This window comes from Acanthopagrus latus, chromosome 2 (genome assembly GCF_904848185.1).
Source record: "Acanthopagrus latus isolate v.2019 chromosome 2, fAcaLat1.1, whole genome shotgun sequence".
In the NCBI taxonomy this organism is placed as follows: Eukaryota; Metazoa; Chordata; class Actinopteri; order Spariformes; family Sparidae; genus Acanthopagrus; species Acanthopagrus latus.
In genome coordinates, this window is record NC_051040.1 from 17717725 (window position 1) to 17726416 (window position 8692).

Consider the following 8692-nt stretch of genomic DNA (forward strand, 5'->3'; position numbering starts at 1 on the left):
AGATACTGAACCCCAAATTGCTCCTGGGGGCCCTGTGATGAGCTGGCGACAGCTGGGATTGGCTCCAGCAACAAAACCTTGCGACCACTTGGAAAACGGATAAAGCGGTAACAGATGATGGCATGACAACTGATTGCAAAAATATAAGACTCTTACAGAAGCAACACGTGAGACACATTTCTGCAGGTATTTTACCACTTGACAAATGCAATCGTGACAACTCACTCAATTACGTCACAGTGATCTAATTAAGGGTCTAACTGCCTTGTTGGAAAATCAGGCAGACGTGAAAAACAAATGTGACTGGACAATTGTAATTGTGACACTGTTGATTCATGCGTTGCCACTTTTGAGCCTTGTTGGGGCCGTAGGCAGTGCGTCACTCTCATAATCTGACGGTTGTGAGTTTAATCCTCACACGGGGCAGGTGTTTTAAAGGCAGGTAATGACAAAACACAATGAGGGAGACACAGATAATGGATAGATTAAGCAAAAGTTGCAAAACTCAGCTAATGCCATAAATCAAATCCCTCTTGAATCCCTTAACATCATGCCTCAGACTCATCCATGAAGAAATAATCTGGACTAACACATTCACCCTATTAATTTGTCTTTGCTCTAGCTGTATTCCTAGTCCTGTGTTTCCTTTAACCTGTGTTTTTGTTGATTAAGTCATTTGTGTCATGCCCCTCATTGGGCTGGGGCATGACCCCAAATCATCTCAGGTTGATTGAAGCCTTTGTCATGGGTTCAATCCTCACACGAGGCAGGTGTTTTAAAGTCAGATGACAAGCTCGACGCCACACCGTTACCAAGGAAACAGTCAACTGTGTGCATCTGTTGTATTTACATCACATGGGGCAGATGATGGAGACTGGACATAGGTTTACCAGTTTTTCAGCCTCCAAGCATTTGCAGTCAACTGAAGATGCAGCCCATTAGTTTAGCATGCTAGCAAGATGGTGATATTTTCAAATACAAAATATTATTACAAACGCCTTTTCATTCGAGTTGTTTTCTACATCTCTCAAGGCTATTTCCTGTTCAAGTGGTTGCTGTGGCAATGCTTCCTGTAGTGAATCTCTGAATGGCAGCCTGGAAATGGATTCGCTCATCTTTTAGTATGTGACGAGGGCTCGAACTGCCTTGTCGGCCCATCTGGCAGAAGTTTGAAAACAATCACGTGACTTCACAATTGCTACTGTGAAATTTTGTTTCCATCAATAGATGGCACGTTGTTGTCTCGTCGGCTCAGTCAGCAGCATTTCAGTCTCATAATTTGAAGGTTGTGCATCCTCTCATAGGGTAGTTATTCTAAAAGCAGATGACTACATAACACAAAGTGGGAGACATGTGGTGCATAGGTTGAAATGAGAATGTCAGTGGACAGAAGTTTCATGTGAGCCAGTTTTCCTGTGAAAGTTTATCTCATCTCAGCAATGTAGAATGTTGAAGACACAAACCACATACTGTAAAAAGTAATGTACCACTTATCTGTCAGGAGATTTCTGACAGAAGGTACATGTGGGCCAGATTTCTACAGATATTTCATCGCATCCCAGTTATTATGTAGAAAACCGGAGATACAAACTACAGAAGTGTTGTATCAGTTATGTGCTGTAAGTCTTAGTATCGGGAAATTCTACAACATTCGGTGGGTATTGTCACACTGTTGGCTGTGCATCTGGGATAGTCTTAGAGCTGCTCTCAGTCCAGCATCTCTCCGGCTCATCTCTGTTTGTTTTTACATGATGCAGCGTGAATCTGGCACCGTAGCGTACACTCATTCATGCACACACACTCACCACTGACAAAACTATCCACCACATCATTGTATTCCAACTTCTTGTTGGAATTGCATTCATAGTCTTGCGTGCCCTCGACTTGCGCTGGTCCTCTTTTGTTTTGCCAATAAGAACCCCAGGTTTTAAAAATATTGAAAGCAAACGAGTAGTAGTGTTAAGATCGTTTCATCAACTGACCAACAAAACAAGTTGTGTGGTTATTGTTGCTCACCTTTTAGTGACAACAGCTCTGATGGCCCGTCCGGTACAGTCGACAAACATTTCAACCCATCATGTGATGTGACAATTGTGACAGCTGATCTCAGTTACAAGGGCAGCCTTTCGAGCCTCGTTGGCGCAGCAGGCAGCGCGTCAGTCTCATAATCTGAAGGTCGTGAGTTCAATCCTCACACGGGGCATCTGTTTTAAAGGTTGCATAGGTTGAACTGAGCCTGTTGGTAGATTTGCTTAAAAATGACATACAACTAACTTACAAGCGTCAAACAGAAGCTTCATTTGGGCCACTTTCCTTACACTCATTCATGGAAACACATTCACCACTGTCAAAAGTGACTACGTCACTGTGTTGACTTGACTTGACACAACTAATCGCAATCAATCTGACGGGAGTTCAAAGTTCTGTATCGAAGGCAACTTGACAGCTTTCATTTTTTGAAGACATTTCACATCTCATCCAAGGGTTTTCCTCAGTTCGGACAAACTGGAGGGGCCTGCAAACCCCTCCTAGAATTACCATTGCCATGAATGCTGAGAACCATTATCAACAGTCTGACAGAAGATTCATGTGGGCCGGACAAGAAACACATAATGAGGGTTGCACATGGTGCATAGGTTGAATTGAGCCTATTCTAGAGCTGCTCTCGGTCCTGCAACTCTCCTGCTTGTCTGTTTGTGTTACAGGATGCAGTGTGAATCTCTGACACCATACCTTACACTCATTCATGCACACACATTCCCTACTGACGAAAGTGACTACATCACCGTTTTACATCTTATATAATATGGTTTGACAATAGCAATTGCAACAAGTTATTTTAATCAAAATGGGGCTTTTCTGAGCCTCGTTGGCACAGTAGGCAGCGTGTCAGTCTCATAATCGGAAGGTCGTGAGTTCAATCCTCACATGAGGCAGGTGTTTTAGATGACAGAATTTTAAAATGATTTAGCTTGTCGCCACTCCTATATGAAGGAAAAGTTCAGTTGTCCTATTTACATCACACAGGGCAGATGATTGAGATTGTACAATGGTTTTCCTGTTTCTAAACTTCCAAATATTTGCGACCAGCCACTCACACTATGACTGATGGCTTTTCATTCGAGCCATTTTCTGTATCTTTCAAGGCTGTTTCCTGTTCCAGTGGTTGCTGTAGCAACCCTTCCTGTGCTGTTATCATTGAACAGCAGTCTCCATCCCTAACGATCACATACTACAGGCCAACAACCAGCCAGTCATTTGTCCATCCATCCATCCATAGATCCATCCATCCATCCCTACATCCATCCATTTATCCATCTCTGACTGGCTTCCAAGTTATTCCAAGAGAAAGAGATTCAACAAAACAAAGTAGCCGTCTCTCAGTCCCTAGGGAGATGGGCAAGATTGAAGAAGAAACATACAGGGAGATAAACAAGAGTGAGCAGAATTAAGATTAAGGTTAAAACAGCGAAGTAAATAGAGAGAGAGGAGCTATAGGGAAAGGCAGATCAATCAGAAGAGAGAGAGAGAGAGAAGGTCAGGGAGAGAAGGGGGTTTGAACTCATCATTCCTACAAGGCTGTTTTTGTGACTGTCAGCAGCTTCTTATCTTTTCCTTAAGGGCAAACACGCACACACACAAAAATGTCAACTCGCTTTGTTTTACAGATTAGGCCATGTTTCTTTTCTCTTACACATACGTCCAGATGACACTATAGTAAGGTACCACCATTGATGCATTCTCATTCTTCGCCTGTTTTTTAAAACCGTAGTTGAACCACTCGGTCATGTTGCACATGCATTTTTCTCTCACTGACTATTCCTTTATTATCCCATCCCCTCAGTCTCACCATGCTTTCTTTGTATTTCTTATCGGGACAAATCACCACCCTACTTTCACCGGGGAAACCAGGAAATTAAACCAATCAAAAGCAGAGAGTAACATGTGAGGAGCTTTATTTAAAAGCTCTGTTTCCGTATCTGTCTCCGGTCTACCCTTTATCTTGTTCGATTTTTTTATATCACACTTGTCATTTCCCACATTCCTCTTTCTCTGATGGTGTTACTTTAAGTGCATATCTGGGGGTAGTGTTAAAGGGACTGTTGATTTTCAATCTAACCATCATGTATTAGTCATGGTGGTGGCCTCTAACATACATAATGCTTCCAAGCACTCACATAGCCACCCAAACCGTTTTCATATCTCGTTCTTCTTTAGTTTATGGTTGTGGGCAAGGCTTGACAATTTGCTCCAGGGAGATGAGATGCACTTAAGAGGAGCATGTACTACAGCAGAGGCCATTTTTAAGGAATCTAGAAACCAACTTGTAATGGCACAGTCAGGCATGCACAAAATTAACAGTGGTGAAAATGTGCCTATTTGCCATTAAGAACCCCACGTTTTTATAATGGTACAATATGTAGACATTTGAAAAAAATCATTGGGACTTGACAAATGCAACCGTGAGACCTCATTTCGATGACAATGGGCTACTTTCAAGTTTTGTTGGCGCAGTAGGCAGCGCATCAGTCTCATACTCTGAAGGTTGTGAGTTCAATCCTCACACGAGGCAGCCCTTTTAAAGGCACACAATAACGACAACAACAAGATACAATATGGAAGACGCGTGGGGCATAGGTTGAACTGAGACTGTTCTAGAGCTTCTCTCAGTCAGGCACCTCTCCTGCAATCTTTGTTGGATTTATAATGCTCTTGTGTTCCCTCAACTGACCCACAGCTGTCAACAGTCAAGTCTGAAGCTAGTAAGGACAGCGAGTTTTAAGAAGGTATAAAATAATGAAGTTGACCTGTTAAGGTTGTTTTGTTAAAAAGTCAGCAATGAGCTGTCAATGTGAGTGGATTGGCTCACCTCTGAATATGTGACAAGGGCTCTTTCTGCCTTCCTGGTACAATATGCAGACATTTGGAAAAATTACGTCACTTAACACCAACAACAATTGTGACAACTTGCTTCAAGGACGTTATTAGAGCTTTCAAGCCTCGTTGGCGCAGTAGGCAGCGCGTCAGTCTCATAATCTGAAGGTCGTGAGTTCAATCCTCACACGGGGCAGGTGTTTTAAAGGCAGATGACCAAAAATTTCAGAATCTGACAAAAGCTACATTTGGGCCAGATATCTACTGATATTTGATCTTGTCTCAGTGATGTAATGCTGGAGTAACAAGCTGTCAAGAGTGAGATGTGCTGTAAATCTTAGTTTTTCAACACTTGAACTTTCCTTGAAAACTTTACAGATGCACATTCAGTCGGTATTGTAACAGTGTTGGCTGTGCATCTGTGATCAGCCCTAGATCTACTCTCAGTCCAGCATCTCTGTTTGACTTATGGCTTTACAATTGCAATCGTGATAACTCATCTCAATGACAATTTCCCATTTTTGATGACAGCATGCCGTTTTTAGCCTCATTGGTGCATCAGTCTCATAATCTGAAGTTAGTGAATTCAGTCCTCACAGGGGTTAATTTTCTAAAGGTGGATGACAACAAAACACAGTATGGGAGTCATGTGAACTGAGCATGTCAGTAGATTTGCATAAAAATGACAAACACACAACTGATTACAAGAATCTTACAGAAGCCTCACGTTGGTCAATTTTGTGTGAAAGTATATCTCATCCGAGCAATGTAGAACGCTGAAGACACAAACTACATAATGTAAAAAGGTGATTTACCATTTATGTGCCGTTAGAATTCAATATCTAAACTCGTATTTTCGAAAATATATCAACTCTTAAGAGTCAAGAATGTGAGAAACATTGTTGTCAAATTTTATCTGCGAAATCAACAATAAACAGTCAAGTTGAAAGGTGACAGTTACATTATATATCTTTAGTTATTGTGTGTTTTTCAGCCTCGTTGGCGCAGTAGGCAGCGCGTCAGTCTCATAATCTGAAGGTCGTGAGTTCAACCCTCACACGGGGCAGTTATTTTAAAGGCAGATGACAACAAAACATAACAGGGGACTCGTAGTGCGTAGGTTGAACTCAGTCTATATTTCTCCTGCTCGTCTCTGTTGGGTTTACACCATACCTTACACTCTTTCACCACTCACAAAACTGACTACATCACTGTATTACCACTTTCGTCAACAGTCAAGTCTAAAGCCAATAAGGACAGCAAGTTTTAAGAAGGTATAAAATAACAAAGTTGACATGTTAAGGTTGTTTTGTCAAAAAGTCGGCAATGAGCTGTCAATGTGAGTGGATTGGCTCATCTTTGAATAAATGACGAGGCCTCTAACTGCCTTCCTGACACAATATGCAGACGTTTGAAAAAAATCACGTGACTTAACAACTACAACTGTGACAACTTGCCTCAATGACAATAGAAGCACTTCCAAGCCTCGTTGGCGCAGCAGGCAGCGCGTCAGTCTCATAATCTGAAGGTCGTGAGTTCAATCCTCACACGGGGCAGGTGTTTTAAAGGCAGATGACACCAAATCACAATGAGGGGACACATGGGTCATAGGGTGAATTGTGCCTGTTCAATAAATATGACAGCTGATTGCAAAAAATGGAAGAATCTGACAGAAACTACACATTGTTACAGATATTTGCCCTCATCTCAGTCATGTAGAATACTGGAGACATAAAATGTCAAGAGTGTTGTACAAGTTATGTGCTCTGAGTCACAGTTTTTCAATACTTCATGGATAAGTTTGTTCTGAATGCTGAGTCAAAATAAACAAACAGCCTTCTGATGTAGCTGTTTTAATGTTCAATGTGTGAAAGCCTGTGTGATTCGCCATATAACTTTATATGGCGATATGTCAGTGTTGTCTGTAAAGCTTGTTGAGCTGTCTCTACGTGTCCAAAAAAATCAGTGAATGCAGGTTTGAATAATTCAGAAAAAGAAATACCAAAACAAAAAAATCCATATTGCTGGAGGAGAAAAACAATATTTTAAAGCTTTATAAAAGGTTGGACATAATCAAAACGATATCCTGATGTTAGTTCCCAGTAAGGTTCAAGCTCTGGAGATGTTAGATTTAATTATTTCTATAATAAAACACTAAAGCGTCTTTCATGATTTGCCCCAGCCTCATAAATGCCCGCTTCTTTTAAACCCAGCACCGCCAGTTTGTAGTGCATGGGTTCCAGTAAAAACGTCTCAAGCCAAAGCATCATCATGATTATTTTCTAAAGCTTCCTCCAGAGCCAGAAATCATTAAGCCTTTTCACAGACTAGGTAGAGAAGAGTTCAGCCCGTTAAAGGGTACTAGATTGTACCCTTCATCCCCTGAGTAGATTTAGAATGGATGGTGGGGAAGGCGACACCTTTCAAGGAGACTGCAGTAAAGCAGCAAGGGAATGGAGGAAATTAAATCAAATGGGAAAATGCTTTATGTGATTTGGGTGACCTGACCCAATAACCACAGGTAAGCTCACCAACAGTTCAATTTAGATAAAGGTCAGAAGCAGGAACCCTCAAGAGTAACCTATTTTCATTTTCCTGGTTTCAAGACCGTCCACTGTCTCTGCAGTAATGTAATTTTTTTATCAAGCAATGTCATCAAATTGTTGAGATTGTGTTCCCATGTGATCTGGCCACCCTCAGCACGTTGGTGGCCATCGAGAGTTAAAGATCAGTCATTTCTGGAGTGAGAAACAGGCTGGAGAAAAAATGAATTATCAAATTCAGGGTGGAGGCTCATCACAGTAAATGAGCCTCGATAATGTTTCCAAAGGATAGGGTTGGATGAATTGACTAAAACACAAACAGGCGCAATGAGAAGGAGGTTACTCTTCGCAGAGGAAGAAGACGAAAGAAGAGAACTGATGAAAAAACACAGACACACAAAGACAGAAAAAAAAGCCTTCAGACTGAGAGGAGGTTTTAGAGAGAGAGACAGACCGACATTGAAAAGTGACACACGGACAGATGATGAGGAGGTGGAGGAGAGCTGATGAAGTCACTGAGGCGTGCAGAAAGGAACGGTGAGAATATGACCCATAACTGAGACACGATGTAGCGAGACAGCGCCGCCCTGCATCACACACACAGCGAGGCGACAGAAATGAATTGAACTAGCACTGTCGATCTGTCCTTTCTTTTCGAAGAGAAAGACCCCCTCTCTTTTTCTCTGGTCAAAGTCTAACGTGAGAGAGAGAAAAAAAAAAGAAAACACGCTTGACTTATTGTTGCATTCAGTTTCTCCACTCGCATCCAGTCATTTTATTGTGATTACATTTTCGCGCTGCTGTGAACCTTAAATCGCCTCATCGCCGAGGACGAGAGGAATGTTGAGTTTGTTTGGACTTATGTGGGTGTAGACTTGAATTCACATTTTCTCCAGTTTTTCCCTCTCTCGATTTGAGAAATTCACTCAAACAGATACAGATATGCAGTCACCCATCCACACTACACACACACACACCATCATTTCTCTGTCCTTCTCGACCTCCAGTCACTTTCGCCCTCCTTTTCCCTTGCTCCCGTCCTCCTCCCTCTTTCACACTACATTATAGAACAGCTTTCATTTAGGTATGAATATTAGATATTTCTTTTGAATAATGGAGAAAGACCGTATGTGAGGAATTTGCAGACATAAGGAGAAAAAAGGACAGTCGTACTTGTGGGTCCTCACTCGCACATTTAAAATAGTCCAATAAAAATGACATTCTCGGATCCAAACTGTTCCATTAAATAAATGATTAACTTAAAGTGCAAGTCA

General features: G+C 41.6%; 4 non-coding genes across 4 annotated transcripts; all 4 read left to right on the top strand.

Moving 5' to 3' along the window:
• The first annotated feature begins 2130 nt into the window (after positions 1-2130).
• trnam-cau lies at positions 2131-2203 on the top strand. The gene has a single exon. It is a non-coding gene; the product is annotated as a tRNA-Met (tRNA).
• A 2795-nt stretch (positions 2204-4998) lies between these two features.
• Positions 4999-5071, top strand: trnam-cau. Its single transcript has one exon. It is a non-coding gene; the product is annotated as a tRNA-Met (tRNA).
• A 797-nt stretch (positions 5072-5868) lies between these two features.
• trnam-cau lies at positions 5869-5941 on the top strand. Its single transcript has one exon. It is a non-coding gene; the product is annotated as a tRNA-Met (tRNA).
• A 417-nt stretch (positions 5942-6358) lies between these two features.
• trnam-cau lies at positions 6359-6431 on the top strand. Its single transcript has one exon. It is a non-coding gene; the product is annotated as a tRNA-Met (tRNA).
• Positions 6432-8692: the final 2261 nt, after the last annotated feature.